Source organism: Balaenoptera physalus (genome assembly GCF_965194825.1).
Source record: "Balaenoptera physalus genome assembly, chromosome: 1".
Classification (NCBI taxonomy): domain Eukaryota; kingdom Metazoa; phylum Chordata; class Mammalia; order Artiodactyla; family Balaenopteridae; genus Balaenoptera; species Balaenoptera physalus.
This window is the reverse complement of record NC_138882.1, coordinates 78,240,342-78,265,298: the sequence shown is the minus strand read 5'-3', so window position 1 is coordinate 78,265,298 and position 24,957 is coordinate 78,240,342.

Genomic DNA, 24,957 nt, shown 5'->3' with positions numbered 1-24,957 from the left:
TCCTCTGGCGACACCGACAGTCTCGCGGCGGCCGTGGACGGCAGAGAAAGCGCAGGACGGGCCGAGCACGCCTGCGTCCCTCCGTCCCTCGGTGCTTCCGACCGCCTCGCGCCCTGGGGTCGCCAGCGTGCCCGGAGCCTCTCATTCAGGTGGCCCGTCGGCCTCCTGCTCAAATGGAGCACATGCCCACGGGGCGAGCAGTGACCAGGGTCCGGCGGTTGGCGGCGAGCGCCGCTGGGGCAGCGCCGGGGGCCGGCGGCCATCGGTGCATGGGTGGTTCAGTGGTAGAATTCTCGCCTGCCACGCGGGAGGCCCGGGTTTGATTCCCGGCCCATGCAGCCGCAGCGTCCCCTTTTGGTTCCCGCAGCCCCACAGCGGAGCTGGGCTTCCCCGCTGCCACACTCAAGGCACCGGTCCTGCAACAGCTCGCTCACCACCGCACCTTCCGGCCCCTGTCCTTCCCACGCAGACGCCCCCACCCCACACACACCCGGGAGCCAGGCCTCCGCGACCTGACACCTTGCGGGCTCAGCCACTCTTACGCCCAGACCCCTTCCTTGTCCTTGTTCTCGTCCTTACCCCGACCCCGCTTGTGTCACGCTTTTCACTGTAAGGAACACCCCACACTGGCACCCGCACAGCCCAACCTCTTCACCTTTCGCCACGTTTCCAAGCTCTCTGCCTCACTCTGCCCGCACTTCGAAAGTTATGCTATGTTTGCACAACCAGGAGCAAGGAAGTTGCCACCCCTGGGAGTGATACATCCCACTTTCCTGGAGAGTCCCCAAAGCGTTCACTTGCACGAGGAGTTCAAAAGAAGTCCACACTATCATCGCAGACTGCACTCTAGATTCATGTTCTGACCCTCGACAGAAATACGTTTCCAACACCGGCCCGCTCCTCCACCACTACTGCCACCACCACCATCAGCACGACAAACACCACCCCCTCCCCTGAACCTCTGCTCCCACCAACAGCGTCAGCCCTCGGGACAGCACCACCGGCACCACCACCTCGGCCTCCACCCTACTCCCACAGACACCCCCGTCCCACCCCCTATCTCCCCACTTTTTCCCCGATCCTTTCCACATCCTACGTTGTCAAGGATCCTGCCCTTGCCTCTGTCCCGTTGCCCTCCTTTTTTTCCCCTTCGTCGTCTTCTCCTTTTCGTAGCAGTACGGTTGATTTACAATACTGTGTGACTTTCAGGTGTACAGCCAAGTGATTCAGTTATATGTCCTTTTCCAGGTTATTTTCCATTATACGTTATCACGACATATGAATACAGTTCCCTGTGCTGTACAGTAAATCCTTGTTGCTTCTGTGCTTTATGTATAGTATTTCCTCTCTGTTAATCGCAGCTCCGGATTTTGCCCTGCCCTACACTTTCCCCCTGGGTAACGAACAGTGTGTTTTCTATGTCTGTGGGTCTGTTTCTCTTTGGCACATACATTCGTTTGTAGTACGGTTTAGATTCCACATATCTTTGTGCTTCTCTGCCTGACTTACGTCGTGAAGTGTAATATACTCTAGGTCCATCCTTACTGGTGCAAATGGCAATATCTCACTCTTTTGTATGGCTGAGTAATATTCCACAGTACATACGTACCACGTCTTCCTGTGCCAGCCATCGGTTGGTGGGCACTTGGGTTTTGTCCATGTCTTGGCTGTGGCCCGTAGTGCTGCTGTGAACACGGGGGTGCATGGATCTCTTCAAATGACAGTTTCTCTCCTTTGCCGATGTGTACCCACGATGGGGATTGCTGGATCATATGAGAGCTCATATTTCACCTATTTATTTAGTGTGTTGTTTTTATTTATGCATTTAATATTTATTTATTCATTTACTTATAAGAACTAGTAGCTGTAGTTTTGGAAGAAAAGTTGATTAACAATATTGAGTTAGTTTCAGGTGCACAGCAAAGCGGATACTGTCTTCCATGTCTAATGTTGTTTCAGATTGCTTTCCATTACAGTTTACTACAGGATATTGAACATCATTCCCTGTGTTATTCTGGAAATCCTTGTTGCTTATGTCTTTTATATGAAGTACGGTGTATCTGTTCATCGCAGCTCCTAATTTATGTCTCCACCCCTCCCTTTCTCCTCGGGGAACCATCAGTGTGTTTTCTATGTCTGTGAGTCTGTTTCGCTTTTGCACACACATTCTTTTCTATTATGTTTTAGATTCCACGTATCTTTGTGCTTCTCTGTCAGACTTAACTTCACTAAGTGTAATATTCCCTAGGACCCTCCTTATTGTGGCAAATGGCAATCTTTCATTTTCTGAAATGGCTGAGTAATATTCCACAGTACATATATACCGCATCTTTTTCTGTCAGCCAACTGTTGATGGGCACGTGGGTTTTTTTCTCTGTCTTGGCTGCGGCACACAGTGCTGCTTCGAACACGGGGGTGCGTGGATCTCGTCAAACAACAGTTTTTCTCTTTGGCGGATGTGTACCCACGACGGGGATTGCTGGATCATCGGATGGCTCATGTTCCTCCTGTTTATTTTGTTCGTTGTTTTTATTTATTTATTTACTTACTTACCTACTTACTTATAAGTACTAGTACTTGTGGTTGAAGAAGAAGAGTTGATTAACAATATTGAGTTAGTTTCAGGTGTACAGCAAAGGGGATACTGTTTTCCATGTCTAATATCGTTTCAGAGTGATTTCCATTACAGGTTATTGCAGGATATTGACTATCACTCCCTGTGTTATTCTGGAAATCCTTGTTGCTTATCTCCTTTATATGAACTACTGTGTATCTGTTCATCGAGCCCCTAATTTATCCCTCCACCCCTCCTTTTTAACTCGGGTAACCATCACTGTGTTTTCTAGGTCTGTGGGTCTGTTTCTGTTTTGCCCATAGATTCATTGGTAGTACTTTTTAGATTCCACAGATCTTTGTGCTTCCCTGTCGGACCTACTTCACTAAGTGTAATATTCCCTGGGAGCATTCTTGTTGCGGCAAATGGCAATATTTCATTCTTCCTTATTAATGGCTGAGTAATATCCCATAGTACCTATATACCACCTCTTCTTGTACTAGCGACCCGCTGATGGGCACTTGGGTTTTTTCCCGTGTCTTGGCTACTGCAAATAGTGCCGCTGTGAACATGGAGGTGCTTGTGCCTTTTTGCACTCTTGTTTCGTCATTTCCGGGTACGTACCCAGGAGTGGGATTGCTGGATCACAGGGGACCTCTCCTTTGGCCTCTTTCAACCTCAACCCCTCCTCCCCCCACCCCCGCCGCCACACACACCTGAGACCGGATGGTTTCTCCCGATGAGAGGCGATGTATGTCTCTGGGGCAGTAGAATGCCCCCACCCCATTCGGACCCCGCCTAGCCCCTGTGGCGCGCTCCGTTTCCGTTGTTCTCTTGCCTGCCTCCTACCCACCGCCCCCAGTCCCAACCCACTGGTTAGCCTGACCACCTTGCCGCACAGCACACCAGTCTGGCGCGCTCACCCGCCACCCCACCGCGAAGGGGTCCTCTCCCACCATCTTCCTCGCCCCACAGCCCACTCACACACCCCGCCCTTCCCCCCCCCAGCCTGCGGGCTCGGACCCCTCTCCCCGCCACCTTCCCCTTGTATCCCAGGCCCGACTGTCACATGTCCTGCCCGGAAGTCTCACTTCCGCCAGTGCTCCTCAGACGCACTCCTACTCCAGGCCCACCCCGCCCCCTGATCTGACCCACCCGTACACACGTGCCGGGCCAGGTGCTGCCACCACCCCAAGCTTCTGCTGAGCCCCTGCCTGAGCGGCCAGCCGCTCTCCCGGGCCAGGTCCCCGCCAGCCCAACACCTCCCGCTCCTGCCCGCGCTCCACCCAGACACCCCAGGCCCTTCCTCGCACCTCCCAGCACGCGGGCCCACCGCCGCCCTCTCTCCATGGGGTCGTTCTGCTCCGTTCCCTAACCCGCGTGGGGTGGCCACCGACCACGGCCACAAACACCTCCATCCCACACTGTCAGCCACCCCCACGGCACCGGCAAGGGCGTTCGGGAAACCTGCTGCGGTGGTGCGAAGCACCCGTCTGCCCACCGGTGCTCCTTTCCACAGGGGATCCGGCTTTGTTAGAAGGCACCGCGTGTGACACCGCCGTCGCCGTCGGCGCTGCCACCGCTGTCGCCGTGGGGGAAAAGCAGTGCTGATGGAGAGTGCAAACACAGGCGGGGGCGTTTGCTCGTGGCCACGGCCACGGCGGGGAGAGGCGCGGCCCCGGCCACTCGTGTTTGGGGCTGAGGCAAGCGTCCGAAAAGGAAGACACGGGACGTCGAAGGCCTCGAGTGGGCGCGCGCCAGTGCGGCCAAAAGGTTTGCCCGGGGAGGGAGGGTGGAGGTTGCCTGGCAGGGCTTGGGCTGGAGGTGCAGGGCACCGGGCGGCTCTTGTCGGGGCGCCGAGGCCGCGGAGCAAGCGTGGCCTAAAAGTGGGATGTGCACGGTGGGAGGTAGAGAGGAAGAACAAAGGCTTCCCTGACCGGGAATCGAACCCGGGCCGCGGCGGTGAGAGCGCCGAATCCTAACCACTAGACCACCAGGGAGCGTCAGGCTCCACCTCTGCTCCTGCTGGACCCATAGCACCCGCTCGGCGCCACCTTGGCGCCAAGACCCGGCCTTTCCAAGTCCAGCCACGCGCCGCCCCTGGCAATCCACGTGTCCTACCGTCCTTCCTGCTTGCAGCGCCCTCAGAACACTGCGCGCCTGCTTCTCGCACACACAAGAAAAGCCGCTGGGGCCAGCTGGCTCCCTGCTCCCAGCTCTCCCTCACAGGCCCCCGGCCGGCCGCCCGTGGAGCTCGGTAAAAGGGCAGCCCGCTGCGTTGGCCGGGAATCGAACCCGGGTCAACTGCTTGGAAGGCAGCTATGCTCACCACTATACCACCAACGCTGCACAGCCCGGGCCGCCCCGAGACGCCGGCACCGGGCTCGCCCGAGCGCACTCTCGTCGCCGCCGCCTTCTCCTCCTCCTCCTCCTCCTTCTCTTCCGACCCCTCCTCCTTCTCTTCCTCCTCCTACTCCCCTTTCTCTGCCCCGTCCTCCTCCTCCTCCTCCTCAGCCGCCGCCGCCGCCGCCGCCGCCGCCGCCGCCGCTTGGAACAGCCCTGCCCCGACGCCCCGCCGGCCGGCAGCCCTGTGACGTCACAGGCGCCACCAAGGCCCCCCCCCCGCGCCCCCCCCCCACGCCAGCCCTACGAAGCTGCCCTAGGCCACCGGCCCGACCGCCTCAGGGGGGCGCTCTCGCTGCCTCGCTGCTCCAGGGCCCCTCCGCTCCACGCCGCGGCCCGCCCCCGCCCCCGGCCCCGGGGCACGCGTCTTCCAGACCCCGGCTCGCCAAAGCCCTTCTCCACCGGGCGCCGGGCCAGGCCACTTCCCGCACCGACAGGGCACGCCACTCATCCGCCTCCCACCCGTCCCGGCAGCTGTGCACCTATGCCGCTGTGCACAGCTGCGCAGCTGTGCGTCGCGACGCAAGGAGCCCACTGAGACAGCCACTTTGGGCGGGCCGCAACGTCATCGGGCGCTTGTAGGGTCCAGAGGAGGCCCTCGCTCGGCCCTGGCGACTGAGCGCCCGGCGAGGAGGAAGGGCTGGGCGGCTGGAGGGGGGCGAGGGTGGGCAGGCTGGGCACGCGCTGGCGCCCTGCGCCTCGCTGGAGGGCGGAGGGCGGAGGGAGGAGAAGAAGGGCCCTTGGGAGCCAGGCGGCAGGACAGAGAGCGGCGCCAGCCGCCAAAAGAGGGCGTGTTGCCTCCCCGTCGGGGAATCGAACCCCGGTCTCCCGCGTGACAGGCGGGGATACTCACCACTATACTAACGAGGACGGCGGCCACCGCCCCCGCGCCCGGCCGCCCTCGGGCTGCCTGCCGACGCCTCCCCCTGCCCTCCGGCCCCCTGCCCACCACGGGCGCCCGGCACGTGCCCGACCCGACCCAACGCCACACCAACCGCGTCCTCCAAAGCGGCAGCCCCCGACCCCGACAGGGACCCGGACCCGCGTGGCCCTGAAAACTCCGAGTGCGCGCTGCCTATTGCCTCCGACGCGGGGATCGCGCAGGGTGGAGGGGGCCCGAGACGCAAAGCAAGGCTGCGAGGAGGGGGTGGGCGCGCGCCGGGCCATGGCCGGCGAGGAGACGCGCGGGTGGGGGCCGGCGGCAGGGGGCTGGCCCGACGCGGCCCGGCTGCGTCCGGGGCCAGGGCTGGGCGAGGGCGCCACCGCGGCGCAGCCAGGCGCGTCGTCTGGCCGTGCTCCCCGTCGGCCGCCGCGCGCCCGCTCCGTCGCTCACCCAGACGGCCGCGCGCCTGGCGCGGAGCACCGCGTCCCGCCAAGGGCACCGGGGTTCGCGTCGCGTCGGGTCCCAGCCAGCCGAGCGGCCACGCGCACGCCCAGGCCCGCCGTCAGGATGGCCGAGCGGTCTAAGGCGCTGCGTTCAGGTCGCAGTCTCCCCTGGAGGCGTGGGTTCGAATCCCACTCCTGACAAGCCAGCCTTTTGGCCCGCCCGACAAACGCACCCGGCCCTATGGCAGCGCTTTACTGCCTTCCAGTCCGTTCGCGCCTTGCACTCTTGCGGCCTCTCCAAACTCCGGCCCGGACATCCACGCCTCTCAGACGCGGGACCTTCTCAGCCACGGCCGCGGGCCTGGCAGAAACGGCGCACTAGGAACCCTCCGGCCACTGGCTTTCCGGACAAACGCCCTCCCCGCCAGCTCCTAAGCCCCCTCCTACCTGCACCCACACCAGAAAAACCTTCGGTCCTTCGCAGCCCATCTTTCCTCACCTGCTTGCGGCTGCTGCTGCTGGTGGTTTTCCTGCCTGCCTGCCTGCCTGCCTTCGTCCCTCCCTCCCACTCCCACTCCCACGCTCCACCCCGCCCCCACCGCCACACGCAGAACGGCCGCGTGTGGAAAGCCCTCCACGCCTGGCCCGCCCTCCGACTTCGGCCTGGTGAAGAGCGGGCTCGCTCTCACAGCCTTTCTTCCACTTCCGCCACCAGCAGCTCTCCCTCTTTCCAACATCCTGTCCTTCCCGCCAGCCCCAAAGGCCCGCCTGCCCATTCCATTCCCTCCACAGCCACACCGTCTTGCCGGCCTGTGGTGCGTGCCCTCGGTGCTTTTTCGCCTTGGGACCTTGGCCGGACCACACCTGCCTGCCTGCCTGCCTGCCTGCCGGGCCCCGTGCAGCCCAGCCTCCTGCTGACCAGCCAACAGGGGGCCCTCCCTGCGCGGGGCCTGGCGCAGGAGTCGCTCCCGGGAACGGTGCTCCAGTGAGTAGTGAGAGGAAGCCCTGGATGCCCTGTCACCCACCACAGACGTCCGGCCCCCAGCCCGGGCCACCCACCTCGGCGCCACGGCGCAAGTCCCTCGGGGAAGCCGCTGCTCCGGCCGGACCCAACCACACCCTGGCGCGCTCCCTCCCTCACCGGGCTGTCCGCGAGCCAGCAGCCAGTCTGCCAAAGTGCTTCTCCTCACAACCAACGCAGCAGAGCGGGACCCCGCGGGAGAGGGGTGGGCCAGAGCGCAGAAGCGAGGCTCAGACACCTTTGGTCTTGTGGCCTGAGCGCCGCTCGGCGACGGCGGCGGCGGCGGCGGCGGCGGTGCCCGGTGTCCATCTCCCACGCTCGCGGTCCCTGCACAGCCCCGAGCTCCGCTCCCCGCCCCCGCCCGCCCTCGCACGCCCCGCACCAGCCAGAAAGCCAGCCGCCAGAGGGACTGTGCGTCGGGTCGAGGGGCGGGGGGGTGGCGGCGGCTGAGAGGAACGTGGGCGCTCAGCCGCAGCGGCCACGCCTCGCCTGCCTTGACTGGGATTCGGGCGCGGGCCAGGCCGCTTCGGCTCCTGGCTTCCTCTGGCGACACCGACAGTCTCGCGGCGGCCGTGGACGGCAGAGAAAGCGCAGGACGGGCCGAGCACGGCTGCGTCCCTCCGTCCCTCGGTGCTTCCGACCGCCTCGCGCCCTGGGGTCGCCAGCGTGCCCGGAGCCTCTCATTCAGGTGGCCCGTCGGCCTCCTGCTCAAATGGAGCACATGCCCACGGGGCGAGCAGTGACCAGGGTCCGGCGGTTGGCGGCGAGCGCCGCTGGGGCAGCGCCGGGGGCCGGCGGCCATCGGTGCATGGGTGGTTCAGTGGTAGAATTCTCGCCTGCCACGCGGGAGGCCCGGGTTCGATTCCCGGCCCATGCAGCCGCAGCGTCCCCTTTTGGTTCCCGCAGCCCCACAGCGGAGCTGGGCTTCCCCGCTGCCACACTCAAGGCACCGGTCCTGCAACAGCTCGCTCACCACCGCGCCTTCCGGCCCCTGTCCTTCCCACGCAGACGCCCCCACCCCACACACACCCGGGAGCCAGGCCTCCGCGGCCTGACACCTTGCGGGCTCAGCCACTCTTACGCCCAGACCCCTTCCTTGTCCTTGTTCTCGTCCTTACCCCGACCCCGCTTGTGTCACGCTTTTCACTGTAAGGAACACCCCACACTGGCACCCGCACAGCCCAACCTCTTCACCTTTCGCCACGTTTCCAAGCTCTCTGCCTCACTCTGCCCGCACTTCGAAAGTTATGCTATGTTTGCACAACCAGGAGCAAGGAAGTTGCCACCCCTGGGAGTGATACATCCCACTTTCCTGGAGAGTCCCCAAAGCGTTCACTTGCACGAGGAGTTCAAAAGAAGTCCACACTATCATCGCAGACCGCACTCTAGATTCATGTTCTGACCCTCGACAGAAATACGTTTCCAACACCGGCCCGCTCCTCCACCACTACTGCCACCACCACCATCAGCACGACAAACACCACCCCCTCCCCTGAACCTCTGCTCCCACCAACAGCGTCAGCCCTCGGGACAGCACCACCGGCACCACCACCTCGGCCTCCACCCTACTCCCACAGACACCCCCGTCCCACCCCCTATCTCCCCACTTTTTCCCCGATCCTTTCCACATCCTACGTTGTCAAGGATCCTGCCCTTGCCTCTGTCCCGTTGCCCTCCTTTTTTTCCCCTTCGTCGTCTTCTCCTTTTCGTAGCAGTACGGTTGATTTACAATACTGTGTGACTTTCAGGTGTACAGCCAAGTGATTCAGTTATATGTCCTTTTCCAGGTTATTTTCCATTATACGTTATCACGACATATGAATACAGTTCCCTGTGCTGTACAGTAAATCCTTGTTGCTTCTGTGCTTTATGTATAGTATTTCCTCTCTGTTAATCGCAGCTCCGGATTTTGCCCTGCCCTACACTTTCCCCCTGGGTAACGAACAGTGTGTTTTCTATGTCTGTGGGTCTGTTTCTCTTTGGCACATACATTCGTTTGTAGTACGGTTTAGATTCCACATATCTTTGTGCTTCTCTGCCTGACTTACGTCGTGAAGTGTAATATACTCTAGGTCCATCCTTACTGGTGCAAATGGCAATATCTCACTCTTTTGTATGGCTGAGTAATATTCCACAGTACATACGTACCACGTCTTCCTGTGCCAGCCATCGGTTGGTGGGCACTTGGGTTTTGTCCATGTCTTGGCTGTGGCCCGTAGTGCTGCTGTGAACATGGGGGTGCATGGATCTCTTCAAATGACAGTTTCTCTCCTTTGCCGATGTGTACCCACGATGGGGATTGCTGGATCATATGAGAGCTCATATTTCACCTATTTATTTAGTGTGTTGTTTTTATTTATGCATTTAATATTTATTTATTCATTTACTTATAAGAACTAGTAGCTGTAGTTTTGGAAGAAAAGTTGATTAACAATATTGAGTTAGTTTCAGGTGCACAGCAAAGCGGATACTGTCTTCCATGTCTAATGTTGTTTCAGATTGCTTTCCATTACAGTTTACTACAGGATATTGAACATCATTCCCTGTGTTATTCTGGAAATCCTTGTTGCTTATGTCTTTTATATGAAGTACGGTGTATCTGTTCATCGCAGCTCCTAATTTATGTCTCCACCCCTCCCTTTCTCCTCGGGGAACCATCAGTGTGTTTTCTATGTCTGTGAGTCTGTTTCGCTTTTGCACACACATTCTTTTCTATTATGTTTTAGATTCCACGTATCTTTGTGCTTCTCTGTCAGACTTAACTTCACTAAGTGTAATATTCCCTAGGACCCTCCTTATTGTGGCAAATGGCAATCTTTCATTTTCTGAAATGGCTGAGTAATATTCCACAGTACATATATACCGCATCTTTTTCTGTCAGCCAACTGTTGATGGGCACGTGGGTTTTTTTCTCTGTCTTGGCTGCGGCACACAGTGCTGCTTCGAACACGGGGGTGCGTGGATCTCGTCAAACAACAGTTTTTCTCTTTGGCGGATGTGTACCCACGACGGGGATTGCTGGATCATCGGATGGCTCATGTTCCTCCTGTTTATTTTGTTCGTTGTTTTTATTTATTTATTTACTTACTTACCTACTTACTTATAAGTACTAGTACTTGTGGTTGAAGAAGAAGAGTTGATTAACAATATTGAGTTAGTTTCAGGTGTACAGCAAAGGGGATACTGTTTTCCATGTCTAATATCGTTTCAGAGTGATTTCCATTACAGGTTATTGCAGGATATTGACTATCACTCCCTGTGTTATTCTGGAAATCCTTGTTGCTTATCTCCTTTATATGAACTACTGTGTATCTGTTCATCGAGCCCCTAATTTATCCCTCCACCCCTCCTTTTTAACTCGGGTAACCATCACTGTGTTTTCTAGGTCTGTGGGTCTGTTTCTGTTTTGCCCATAGATTCATTGGTAGTACTTTTTAGATTCCACAGATCTTTGTGCTTCCCTGTCGGACCTACTTCACTAAGTGTAATATTCCCTGGGAGCATTCTTGTTGCGGCAAATGGCAATATTTCATTCTTCCTTATTAATGGCTGAGTAATATCCCATAGTACCTATATACCACCTCTTCTTGTACTAGCGACCCGCTGATGGGCACTTGGGTTTTTTCCCGTGTCTTGGCTACTGCAAATAGTGCCGCTGTGAACATGGAGGTGCTTGTGCCTTTTTGCACTCTTGTTTCGTCATTTCCGGGTACGTACCCAGGAGTGGGATTGCTGGATCACAGGGGACCTCTCCTTTGGCCTCTTTCAACCTCAACCCCTCCTCCCCCCACCCCCGCCGCCACACACACCTGAGACCGGATGGTTTCTCCCGATGAGAGGCGATGTATGTCTCTGGGGCAGTAGAATGCCCCCACCCCATTCGGACCCCGCCTAGCCCCTGTGGCGCGCTCCGTTTCCGTTGTTCTCTTGCCTGCCTCCTACCCACCGCCCCCAGTCCCAACCCACTGGTTAGCCTGACCACCTTGCCGCACAGCACACCAGTCTGGCGCGCTCACCCGCCACCCCACCGCGAAGGGGTCCTCTCCCACCATCTTCCTCGCCCCACAGCCCACTCACACACCCCGCCCTTCCCCCCCCCAGCCTGCGGGCTCGGACCCCTCTCCCCGCCACCTTCCCCTTGTATCCCAGGCCCGACTGTCACATGTCCTGCCCGGAAGTCTCACTTCCGCCAGTGCTCCTCAGACGCACTCCTACTCCAGGCCCACCCCGCCCCCTGATCTGACCCACCCGTACACACGTGCCGGGCCAGGTGCTGCCACCACCCCAAGCTTCTGCTGAGCCCCTGCCTGAGCGGCCAGCCGCTCTCCCGGGCCAGGTCCCCGCCAGCCCAACACCTCCCGCTCCTGCCCGCGCTCCACCCAGACACCCCAGGCCCTTCCTCGCACCTCCCAGCACGCGGGCCCACCGCCGCCCTCTCTCCATGGGGTCGTTCTGCTCCGTTCCCTAACCCGCGTGGGGTGGCCACCGACCACGGCCACAAACACCTCCATCCCACACTGTCAGCCACCCCCACGGCACCGGCAAGGGCGTTCGGGAAACCTGCTGCGGTGGTGCGAAGCACCCGTCTGCCCACCGGTGCTCCTTTCCACAGGGGATCCGGCTTTGTTAGAAGGCACCGCGTGTGACACCGCCGTCGCCGTCGGCGCTGCCACCGCTGTCGCCGTGGGGGAAAAGCAGTGCTGATGGAGAGTGCAAACACAGGCGGGGGCGTTTGCTCGTGGCCACGGCCACGGCGGGGAGAGGCGCGGCCCCGGCCACTCGTGTTTGGGGCTGAGGCAAGCGTCCGAAAAGGAAGACACGGGACGTCGAAGGCCTCGAGTGGGCGCGCGCCAGTGCGGCCAAAAGGTTTGCCCGGGGAGGGAGGGTGGAGGTTGCCTGGCAGGGCTTGGGCTGGAGGTGCAGGGCACCGGGCGGCTCTTGTCGGGGCGCCGAGGCCGCGGAGCAAGCGTGGCCTAAAAGTGGGATGTGCACGGTGGGAGGTAGAGAGGAAGAACAAAGGCTTCCCTGACCGGGAATCGAACCCGGGCCGCGGCGGTGAGAGCGCCGAATCCTAACCACTAGACCACCAGGGAGCGTCAGGCTCCACCTCTGCTCCTGCTGGACCCATAGCACCCGCTCGGCGCCACCTTGGCGCCAAGACCCGGCCTTTCCAAGTCCAGCCACGCGCCGCCCCTGGCAATCCACGTGTCCTACCGTCCTTCCTGCTTGCAGCGCCCTCAGAACACTGCGCGCCTGCTTCTCGCACACACAAGAAAAGCCGCTGGGGCCAGCTGGCTCCCTGCTCCCAGCTCTCCCTCACAGGCCCCCGGCCGGCCGCCCGTGGAGCTCGGTAAAAGGGCAGCCCGCTGCGTTGGCCGGGAATCGAACCCGGGTCAACTGCTTGGAAGGCAGCTATGCTCACCACTATACCACCAACGCTGCACAGCCCGGGCCGCCCCGAGACGCCGGCACCGGGCTCGCCCGAGCGCACTCTCGTCGCCGCCGCCTTCTCCTCCTCCTCCTCCTCCTTCTCTTCCGACCCCTCCTCCTTCTCTTCCTCCTCCTACTCCCCTTTCTCTGCCCCGTCCTCCTCCTCCTCCTCCTCAGCCGCCGCCGCCGCCGCCGCCGCCGCCGCCGCCGCTTGGAACAGCCCTGCCCCGACGCCCCGCCGGCCGGCAGCTCTGTGACGTCACAGGCGCCACCAAGGCCCCCCCCCCGCGCCCCCCACCCCCCACGCCAGCCCTACGAAGCTGCCCTAGGCCACCGGCCCGACCGCCTCAGGGGGGCGCTCTCGCTGCCTCGCTGCTCCAGGGCCCCTCCGCTCCACGCCGCGGCCCGCCCCCGCCCCCGGCCCCGGGGCACGCGTCTTCCAGACCCCGGCTCGCCAAAGCCCTTCTCCACCGGGCGCCGGGCCAGGCCACTTCCCGCACCGACAGGGCACGCCACTCATCCGCCTCCCACCCGTCCCGGCAGCTGTGCACCTATGCCGCTGTGCACAGCTGCGCAGCTGTGCGTCGCGACGCAAGGAGCCCACTGAGACAGCCACTTTGGGCGGGCCGCAACGTCATCGGGCGCTTGTAGGGTCCAGAGGAGGCCCTCGCTCGGCCCTGGCGACTGAGCGCCCGGCGAGGAGGAAGGGCTGGGCGGCTGGAGGGGGGCGAGGGTGGGCAGGCTGGGCACGCGCTGGCGCCCTGCGCCTCGCTGGAGGGCGGAGGGCGGAGGGAGGAGAAGAAGGGCCCTTGGGAGCCAGGCGGCAGGACAGAGAGCGGCGCCAGCCGCCAAAAGAGGGCGTGTTGCCTCCCCGTCGGGGAATCGAACCCCGGTCTCCCGCGTGACAGGCGGGGATACTCACCACTATACTAACGAGGACGGCGGCCACCGCCCCCGCGCCCGGCCGCCCTCGGGCTGCCTGCCGACGCCTCCCCCTGCCCTCCGGCCCCCTGCCCACCACGGGCGCCCGGCACGTGCCCGACCCGACCCAACGCCACACCAACCGCGTCCTCCAAAGCGGCAGCCCCCGACCCCGACAGGGACCCGGACCCGCGTGGCCCTGAAAACTCCGAGTGCGCGCTGCCTATTGCCTCCGACGCGGGGATCGCGCAGGGTGGAGGGGGCCCGAGACGCAAAGCAAGGCTGCGAGGAGGGGGTGGGCGCGCGCCGGGCCATGGCCGGCGAGGAGACGCGCGGGTGGGGGCCGGCGGCAGGGGGCTGGCCCGACGCGGCCCGGCTGCGTCCGGGGCCAGGGCTGGGCGAGGGCGCCACCGCGGCGCAGCCAGGCGCGTCGTCTGGCCGTGCTCCCCGTCGGCCGCCGCGCGCCCGCTCCGTCGCTCACCCAGACGGCCGCGCGCCTGGCGCGGAGCACCGCGTCCCGCCAAGGGCACCGGGGTTCGCGTCGCGTCGGGTCCCAGCCAGCCGAGCGGCCACGCGCACGCCCAGGCCCGCCGTCAGGATGGCCGAGCGGTCTAAGGCGCTGCGTTCAGGTCGCAGTCTCCCCTGGAGGCGTGGGTTCGAATCCCACTCCTGACAAGCCAGCCTTTTGGCCCGCCCGACAAACGCACCCGGCCCTATGGCAGCGCTTTACTGCCTTCCAGTCCGTTCGCGCCTTGCACTCTTGCGGCCTCTCCAAACTCCGGCCCGGACATCCACGCCTCTCAGACGCGGGACCTTCTCAGCCACGGCCGCGGGCCTGGCAGAAACGGCGCACTAGGAACCCTCCGGCCACTGGCTTTCCGGACAAACGCCCTCCCCGCCAGCTCCTAAGCCCCCTCCTACCTGCACCCACACCAGAAAAACCTTCGGTCCTTCGCAGCCCATCTTTCCTCACCTGCTTGCGGCTGCTGCTGCTGGTGGTTTTCCTGCCTGCCTGCCTGCCTGCCTTCGTCCCTCCCTCCCACTCCCACTCCCACGCTCCACCCCGCCCCCACCGCCACACGCAGAACGGCCGCGTGTGGAAAGCCCTCCACGCCTGGCCCGCCCTCCGACTTCGGCCTGGTGAAGAGCGGGCTCGCTCTCACAGCCTTTCTTCCACTTCCGCCACCAGCAGCTCTCCCTCTTTCCAACATCCTGTCCTTCCCGCCAGCCCCAAAGGCCCGCCTGCCCATTCCATTCCCTCCACAGCCACACCGTCTTGCCGGCCTGTGGTGCGTGCCCTCGGTGCTTTTTCGCCTTGGGACCTTGGCCGGACCACACCTGCCTGCCTGCCTGCCTGCCTGCCGGGCCCCGTGCAGCCCAGCCTCCTGCTGACCAGCCAACAGGGGGCCCTCCCTGCGCGGGGCCTGGCGCAGGAGTCGCTCCCGGGAACGGTGCTCCAGTGAGTAGTGAGAGGAAGCCCTGGATGCCCTGTCACCCACCACAGACGTCCGGCCCCCAGCCCGGGCCACCCACCTCGGCGCCACGGCGCAAGTCCCTCGGGGAAGCCGCTGCTCCGGCCGGACCCAACCACACCCTGGCGCGCTCCCTCCCTCACCGGGCTGTCCGCGAGCCAGCAGCCAGTCTGCCAAAGTGCTTCTCCTCACAACCAACGCAGCAGAGCGGGACCCCGCGGGAGAGGGGTGGGCCAGAGCGCAGAAGCGAGGCTCAGACACCTTTGGTCTTGTGGCCTGAGCGCCGCTCGGCGACGGCGGCGGCGGCGGCGGCGGCGGTGCCCGGTGTCCATCTCCCACGCTCGCGGTCCCTGCACAGCCCCGAGCTCCGATCCCCGCCCCCGCCCGCCCTCGCACGCCCCGCACCAGCCAGAAAGCCAGCCGCCAGAGGGACTGTGCGTCGGGTCGAGGGGGGGGGGTGGCGGCTGCTGAGAGGAACGTGGGCGCTCAGCCGCAGCGGCCACGCCTCGCCTGCCTTGACTGGGATTCGGGCGCGGGCCAGGCCGCTTCGGCTCCTGGCTTCCTCTGGCGACACCGACAGTCTCGCGGCGGCCGTGGACGGCAGAGAAAGCGCAGGACGGGCCGAGCACGGCTGCGTCCCTCCGTCCCTCGGTGCTTCCGACCGCCTCGCGCCCTGGGGTCGCCAGCGTGCCCGGAGCCTCTCATTCAGGTGGCCCGTCGGCCTCCTGCTCAAATGGAGCACATGCCCACGGGGCGAGCAGTGACCAGGGTCCGGCGGTTGGCGGCGAGCGCCGCTGGGGCAGCGCCGGGGGCCGGCGGCCATCGGTGCATGGGTGGTTCAGTGGTAGAATTCTCGCCTGCCACGCGGGAGGCCCGGGTTCGATTCCCGGCCCATGCAGCCGCAGCGTCCCCTTTTGGTTCCCGCAGCCCCACAGCGGAGCTGGGCTTCCCCGCTGCCACACTCAAGGCACCGGTCCTGCAACAGCTCGCTCACCACCGCACCTTCCGGCCCCTGTCCTTCCCACGCAGACGCCCCCACCCCACACACACCCGGGAGCCAGGCCTCCGCGACCTGACACCTTGCGGGCTCAGCCACTCTTACGCCCAGACCCCTTCCTTGTCCTTGTTCTCGTCCTTACCCCGACCCCGCTTGTGTCACGCTTTTCACTGTAAGGAACACCCCACACTGGCACCCGCACAGCCCAACCTCTTCACCTTTCGCCACGTTTCCAAGCTCTCTGCCTCACTCTGCCCGCACTTCGAAAGTTATGCTATGTTTGCACAACCAGGAGCAAGGAAGTTGCCACCCCTGGGAGTGATACATCCCACTTTCCTGGAGAGTCCCCAAAGCGTTCACTTGCACGAGGAGTTCAAAAGAAGTCCACACTATCATCGCAGACTGCACTCTAGATTCATGTTCTGACCCTCGACAGAAATACGTTTCCAACACCGGCCCGCTCCTCCACCACTACTGCCACCACCACCATCAGCACGACAAACACCACCCCCTCCCCTGAACCTCTGCTCCCACCAACAGCGTCAGCCCTCGGGACAGCACCACCGGCACCACCACCTCGGCCTCCACCCTACTCCCACAGACACCCCCGTCCCACCCCCTATCTCCCCACTTTTTCCCCGATCCTTTCCACATCCTACGTTGTCAAGGATCCTGCCCTTGCCTCTGTCCCGTTGCCCTCCTTTTTTTCCCCTTCGTCGTCTTCTCCTTTTCGTAGCAGTACGGTTGATTTACAATACTGTGTGACTTTCAGGTGTACAGCCAAGTGATTCAGTTATATGTCCTTTTCCAGGTTATTTTCCATTATACGTTATCACGACATATGAATACAGTTCCCTGTGCTGTACAGTAAATCCTTGTTGCTTCTGTGCTTTATGTATAGTATTTCCTCTCTGTTAATCGCAGCTCCGGATTTTGCCCTGCCCTACACTTTCCCCCTGGGTAACGAACAGTGTGTTTTCTATGTCTGTGGGTCTGTTTCTCTTTGGCACATACATTCGTTTGTAGTACGGTTTAGATTCCACATATCTTTGTGCTTCTCTGCCTGACTTACGTCGTGAAGTGTAATATACTCTAGGTCCATCCTTACTGGTGCAAATGGCAATATCTCACTCTTTTGTATGGCTGAGTAATATTCCACAGTACATACGTACCACGTCTTCCTGTGCCAGCCATCGGTTGGTGGGCACTTGGGTTTTGTCCATGTCTTGGCTGTGGCCCGTAGTGCTGCTGTGAACACGGGGGTGCATGGATCTCTTCAAATGACAGTTTCTCTCCTTTGCCGATGTGTACCCACGATGGGGATTGCTGGATCACATGAGAGCTCATATTTCACCTATTTATTTAGTGTGTTGTTTTTATTTATGCATTTAATATTTATTTATTCATTTACTTATAAGAACTAGTAGCTGTAGTTTTGGAAGAAAAGTTGATTAACAATATTGAGTTAGTTTCAGGTGCACAGCAAAGCGGATACTGTCTTCCATGTCTAATGTTGTTTCAGATTGCTTTCCATTACAGTTTACTACAGGATATTGAACATCATTCCCTGTGTTATTCTGGAAATCCTTGTTGCTTATGTCTTTTATATGAAGTACGGTGTATCTGTTCATCGCAGCTCCTAATTTATGTCTCCACCCCTCCCTTTCTCCTCGGGGAACCATCAGTGTGTTTTCTATGTCTGTGAGTCTGTTTCGCTTTTGCACACACATTCTTTTCTATTATGTTTTAGATTCCACGTATCTTTGTGCTTCTCTGTCAGACTTAACTTCACTAAGTGTAATATTCCCTAGGACCCTCCTTATTGTGGCAAATGGCAATCTTTCATTTTCTGAAATGGCTGAGTAATATTCCACAGTACATATATACCGCATCTTTTTCTGTCAGCCAACTGTTGATGGGCACATGGGTTTTTTTCTCTGTCTTGGCTGCGGCACACAGTGCTGCTTCGAACACGGGGGTGCGTGGATCTCGTCAAACAACAGTTTTTCTCTTTGGCGGATGTGTACCCACGACGGGGATTGCTGGATCATCGGATGGCTCATGTTCCTCCTGTTTATTTTGTTCGTTGTTTTTATTTATTTATTTACTTACTTACCTACTTACTTATAAGTACTAGTACTTGTGGTTGAAGAAGAAGAGTTGATTAACAATATTGAGTTAGTTTCAGGTGTACAGCAAAGGGGATACTGTTTTCCATGTCTAATATCGTTTCAGAGTGATTTCCATTACAGGTTATTGCAGGATATTGACTATCACTCCCTGTGTTATTCTGGAAATCCTTGTTGCTTATCTCCTTTATATGAACTACTGTGTATCTGTTCATCGAGCCCCTAATTTATCCCTCCACCCCTCCTTTTTAACTCGGGTAACCATCACTGTGTTTTCTAGGTCTGTGGGTCTGTTTCTGTTTTGCCCATAGATTCATTGGTAGTACTTTTTAGATTCCACAGATCTTTGTGCTTCCCTGTCGGACCTACTTCACTAAGTGTAATATTCCCTGGGAGCATTCTTGTTGCGGCAAATGGCAATATTTCATTCTTCCTTATTAATGGCTGAGTAATATCCCATAGTACCTATATACCACCTCTTCTTGTACTAGCGACCCGCTGATGGGCACTTGGGTTTTTTCCCGTGTCTTGGCTACTGCAAATAGTGCCGCTGTGAACATGGAGGTGCTTGTGCCTTTTTGCACTCTTGTTTCGTCATTTCCGGGTACGTACCCAGGAGTGGGATTGCTGGATCACAGGGGACCTCTCCTTTGGCCTCTTTCAACCTCAACCCCTCCTCCCCCCACCCCCGCCGCCACACACACCTGAGACCGGATGGTTTCTCCCGATGAGAGGCGATGTATGTCTCTGGGGCAGTAGAATGCCCCCACCCCATTCGGACCCCGCCTAGCCCCTGTGGCGCGCTCCGTTTCCGTTGTTCTCTTGCCTGCCTCCTACCCACCGCCCCCAGTCCCAACCCACTGGTTAGCCTGACCACCTTGCCGCACAGCACACCAGTCTGGCGCGCTCACCCGCCACCCCACCGCGAAGGGGTCCTCTCCCACCATCTTCCTCGCCCCACAGCCCACTCACACACCCCGCCCTTCCCCCCCCCAGCCTGCGGGCTCGGACCCCTCTCCCCGCCACCTTCCCCTTGTATCCCAGGCCCGACTGTCACATGTCCTGCCCGGAAGTCTCACTTCCGCCAGTGCTCCTCAGACGCACTCCTACTCCAGGCCCACCCCGCCCCCTGATCTGACCCACCCGTACACACGTGCCGGGCCAGGTGCTGCCACCACCCCAAGCTTCTGCTGAGCCCCTGCCTGAGCGGCCAGCCGCTCTCCCGGGCCAGGTCCCCGCCAGCCCAACACCTCCCGCTCCTGCCCGCGCTCCACCCAGACACCCCAGGCCCTTCCTCGCACCTCCCAGCACGCGGGCCCACCGCCGCCCTCTCTCCATGGGGTCGTTCTGCTCCGTTCCCTAACCCGCGTGGGGTGGCCACCGACCACGGCCACAAACACCTCCATCCCACACTGTCAGCCACCCCCACGGCACCGGCAAGGGCGTTCGGGAAACCTGCTGCGGTGGTGCGAAGCACCCGTCTGCCCACCGGTGCTCCTTTCCACAGGGGATCCGGCTTTGTTAGAAGGCACCGCGTGTGACACCGCCGTCGCCGTCGGCGCTGCCACCGCTGTCGCCGTGGGGGAAAAGCAGTGCTGATGGAGAGTGCAAACACAGGCGGGGGCGTTTGCTCGTGGCCACGGCCACGGCGGGGAGAGGCGCGGCCCCGGCCACTCGTGTTTGGGGCTGAGGCAAGCGTCCGAAAAGGAAGACACGGGACGTCGAAGGCCTCGAGTGGGCGCGCGCCAGTGCGGCCAAAAGGTTTGCCCGGGGAGGGAGGGTGGAGGTTGCCTGGCAGGGCTTGGGCTGGAGGTGCAGGGCACCGGGCGGCTCTTGTCGGGGCGCCGAGGCCGCGGAGCAAGCGTGGCCTAAAAGTGGGATGTGCACGGTGGGAGGTAGAGAGGAAGAACAAAGGCTTCCCTGACCGGGAATCGAACCCGGGCCGCGGCGGTGAGAGCGCCGAATCCTAACCACTAGACCACCAGGGAGCGTCAGGCTCCACCTCTGCTCCTGCTGGACCCATAGCACCCGCTCGGCGCCACCTTGGCGCCAAGACCCGGCCTTTCCAAGTCCAGCCACGCGCCGCCCCTGGCAATCCACGTGTCCTACCGTCCTTCCTGCTTGCAGCGCCCTCAGAACACTGCGCGCCTGCTTCTCGCACACACAAGAAAAGCCGCTGGGGCCAGCTGGCTCCCTGCTCCCAGCTCTCCCTCACAGGCCCCCGGCCGGCCGCCCGTGGAGCTCGGTAAAAGGGCAGCCCGCTGCGTTGGCCGGGAATCGAACCCGGGTCAACTGCTTGGAAGGCAGCTATGCTCACCACTATACCACCAACGCTGCACAGCCCGGGCCGCCCCGAGACGCCGGCACCGGGCTCGCCCGAGCGCACTCTCGTCGCCGCCGCCTTCTCCTCCTCCTCCTCCTCCTTCTCTTCCGACCCCTCCTCCTTCTCTTCCTCCTCCTACTCCCCTTTCTCTGCCCCGTCCTCCTCCTCCTCCTCCTCAGCCGCCGCCGCCGCCGCCGCCGCCGCCGCCGCCGCTTGGAACAGCCCTGCCCCGACGCCCCGCCGGCCGGCAGCTCTGTGACGTCACAGGCGCCACCAAGGCCCCCCCCCCGCGCCCCCCACCCCCCACGCCAGCCCTACGAAGCTGCCCTAGGCCACCGGCCCGACCGCCTCAGGGGGGCGCTCTCGCTGCCTCGCTGCTCCAGGGCCCCTCCGCTCCACGCCGCGGCCCGCCCCCGCCCCCGGCCCCGGGGCACGCGTCTTCCAGACCCCGGCTCGCCAAAGCCCTTCTCCACCGGGCGCCGGGCCAGGCCACTTCCCGCACCGACAGGGCACGCCACTCATCCGCCTCCCACCCGTCCCGGCAGCTGTGCACCTATGCCGCTGTGCACAGCTGCGCAGCTGTGCGTCGCGACGCAAGGAGCCCACTGAGACAGCCACTTTGGGCGGGCCGCAACGTCATCGGGCGCTTGTAGGGTCCAGAGGAGGCCCTCGCTCGGCCCTGGCGACTGAGCGCCCGGCGAGGAGGAAGGGCTGGGCGGCTGGAGGGGGGCGAGGGTGGGCAGGCTGGGCACGCGCTGGCGCCCTGCGCCTCGCTGGAGGGCGGAGGGCGGAGGGAGGAGAAGAAGGGCCCTTGGGAGCCAGGCGGCAGGACAGAGAGCGGCGCCAGCCGCCAAAAGAGGGCGTGTTGCCTCCCCGTCGGGGAATCGAACCCCGGTCTCCCGCGTGACAGGCGGGGATACTCACCACTATACTAACGAGGACGGCGGCCACCGCCCCCGCGCCCGGCCGCCCTCGGGCTGCCTGCCGACGCCTCCCCCTGCCCTCCGGCCCCCTGCCCACCACGGGCGCCCGGCACGTGCCCGACCCGACCCAACGCCACACCAACCGCGTCCTCCAAAGCGGCAGCCCCCGACCCCGACAGGGACCCGGACCCGCGTGGCCCTGAAAACTCCGAGTGCGCGCTGCCTATTGCCTCCGACGCGGGGATCGCGCAGGGTGGAGGGGGCCCGAGACGCAAAGCAAGGCTGCGAGGAGGGGGTGGGCGCGCGCCGGGCCATGGCCGGCGAGGAGACGCGCGGGTGGGGGCCGGCGGCAGGGGGCTGGCCCGACGCGGCCCGGCTGCGTCCGGGGCCAGGGCTGGGCGAGGGCGCCACCGCGGCGCAGCCAGGCGCGTCGTCTGGCCGTGCTCCCCGTCGGCCGCCGCGCGCCCGCTCCGTCGCTCACCCAGACGGCCGCGCGCCTGGCGCGGAGCACCGCGTCCCGCCAAGGGCACCGGGGTTCGCGTCGCGTCGGGTCCCAGCCAGCCGAGCGGCCACGCGCACGCCCAGGCCCGCCGTCAGGATGGCCGAGCGGTCTAAGGCGCTGCGTTCAGGTCGCAGTCTCCCCTGGAGGCGTGGGTTCGAATCCCACTCCTGACAAGCCAGCCTTTTGGCCCGCCCGACAAACGCACCCGGCCCTATGGCAGCGCTTTACTGCCTTCCAGTCCGTTCGCGCCTTGCACTCTTGCGGCCTCTCCAAACTCCGGCCCGGACATCCACGCCTCTCAGACGCGGGACCTTCTCAGCCACGGCCGCGGGCCTGGCAGAAACGGCGCACTAGGAACCCTCCGGCCACTGGCTTTCCGGACAAACGCCCTCCCCGCCAGCTCCTAAGCCCCCTCCTACCTGCACCCACACCAGAAAAACCTTCGGTCCTTCGCAGCCCATCTTTCCTCACCTGCTTGCGGCTGCTGCTGCTGGTGGTTTTCCTGCCTGCCTGCCTGCCTGCCTTCGTCCCTCCCTCCCACTCCCACTCCCACGCTCCACCCCGCCCCCACCGCCACACGCAGAACGGCCGCGTGTGGAAAGCCCTCCACGCCTGGCCCGCCCTCCGACTTCGGCCTGGTGAAGAGCGGGCTCGCTCTCACAGCCTTTCTTCCACTTCCGCCACCAGCAGCTCTCCCTCTTTCCAACATCCTGTCCTTCCCGCCAGCCCCAAAGGCCCGCCTGCCCATTCCATTCCCTCCACAGCCACACCGTCTTGCCGGCCTGTGGTGCGTGCCCTCGGTGCTTTTTCGCCTTGGGACCTTGGCCGGACCACACCTGCCTGCCTGCCTGCCTGCCTGCCGGGCCACGTGCAGCCCAGCCTCCTGCTGACCAGCCAACAGGGGGCCCTCCCTGCGCGGGGCCTGGCGCAGGAGTCGCTCCCGGGAACGGTGCTCCAGTGAGTAGTGAGAGGAAGCCCTGGATGCCCTGTCACCCACCACAGACGTCCGGCCCCCAGCCCGGGCCACCCACCTCGGCGCCACGGCGCAAGTCCCTCGGGGAAGCCGCTGCTCCGGCCGGACCCAACCACACCCTGGCGCGCTCCCTCCCTCACCGGGCTGTCCGCGAGCCAGCAGCCAGTCTGCCAAAGTGCTTCTCCTCACAACCAACGCAGCAGAGCGGGACCCCGCGGGAGAGGGGTGGGCCAGAGCGCAGAAGCGAGGCTCAGACACCTTTGGTCTTGTGGCCTGAGCGCCGCTCGGCGACGGCGGCGGCGGCGGCGGCGGCGGTGCCCGGTGTCCATCTCCCACGCTCGCGGTCCCTGCACAGCCCCGAGCTCCGATCCCCGCCCCCGCCCGCCCTCGCACGCCCCGCACCAGCCAGAAAGCCAGCCGCCAGAGGGACTGTGCGTCGGGTCGGGGGGGGGGGGGTGGCGGCGGCTGAGAGGAACGTGGGCGCTCAGCCGCAGCGGCCACGCCTCGCCTGCCTTGACTGGGATTCGGGCGCGGGCCAGGCCGCTTCGGCTCCTGGCTTCCTCTGGCGACACCGACAGTCTCGCGGCGGCCGTGGACGGCAGAGAAAGCGCAGGACGGGCCGAGCACGGCTGCGTCCCTCCGTCCCTCGGTGCTTCCGACCGCCTCGCGCCCTGGGGTCGCCAGCGTGCCCGGAGCCTCTCATTCAGGTGGCCCGTCGGCCTCCTGCTCAAATGGAGCACATGCCCACGGGGCGAGCAGTGACCAGGGTCCGGCGGTTGGCGGCGAGCGCCGCTGGGGCAGCGCCGGGGGCCGGCGGCCATCGGTGCATGGGTGGTTCAGTGGTAGAATTCTCGCCTGCCACGCGGGAGGCCCGGGTTCGATTCCCGGCCCATGCAGCCGCAGCGTCCCCTTTTGGTTCCCGCAGCCCCACAGCGGAGCTGGGCTTCCCCGCTGCCACACTCAAGGCACCGGTCCTGCAACAGCTCGCTCACCACCGCACCTTCCGGCCCCTGTCCTTCCCACGCAGACGCCCCCACCCCACACACACCCGGGAGCCAGGCCTCCGCGACCTGACACCTTGCGGGCTCAGCCACTCTTACGCCCAGACCCCTTCCTTGTCCTTGTTCTCGTCCTTACCCCGACCCCGCTTGTGTCACGCTTTTCACTGTAAGGAACACCCCACACTGGCACCCGCACAGCCCAACCTCTTCACCTTTCGCCACGTTTCCAAGCTCTCTGCCTCACTCTGCCCGCACTTCGAAAGTTATGCTATGTTTGCACAACCAGGAGCAAGGAAGTTGCCACCCCTGGGAGTGATACATCCCACTTTCCTGGAGAGTCCCCAAAGCGTTCACTTGCACGAGGAGTTCAAAAGAAGTCCACACTATCATCGCAGACTGCACTCTAGATTCATGTTCTGACCCTCGACAGAAATACGTTTCCAACACCGGCCCGCTCCTCCACCACTACTGCCACCACCACCATCAGCACGACAAACACCACCCCCTCCCCTGAACCTCTGCTCCCACCAACAGCGTCAGCCCTCGGGACAGCACCACCGGCACCACCACCTCGGCCTCCACCCTACTCCCACAGACACCCCCGTCCCACCCCCTATCTCCCCACTTTTTCCCCGATCCTTTCCACATCCTACGTTGTCAAGGATCCTGCCCTTGCCTCTGTCCCGTTGCCCTCCTTTTTTTCCCCTTCGTCGTCTTCTCCTTTTCGTAGCAGTACGGTTGATTTACAATACTGTGTGACTTTCAGGTGTACAGCCAAGTGATTCAGTTATATGTCCTTTTCCAGGTTATTTTCCATTATACGTTATCACGACATATGAATACAGTTCCCTGTGCTGTACAGTAAATCCTTGTTGCTTCTGTGCTTTATGTATAGTATTTCCTCTCTGTTAATCGCAGCTCCGGATTTTGCCCTGCCCTACACTTTCCCCCTGGGTAACGAACAGTGTGTTTTCTATGTCTG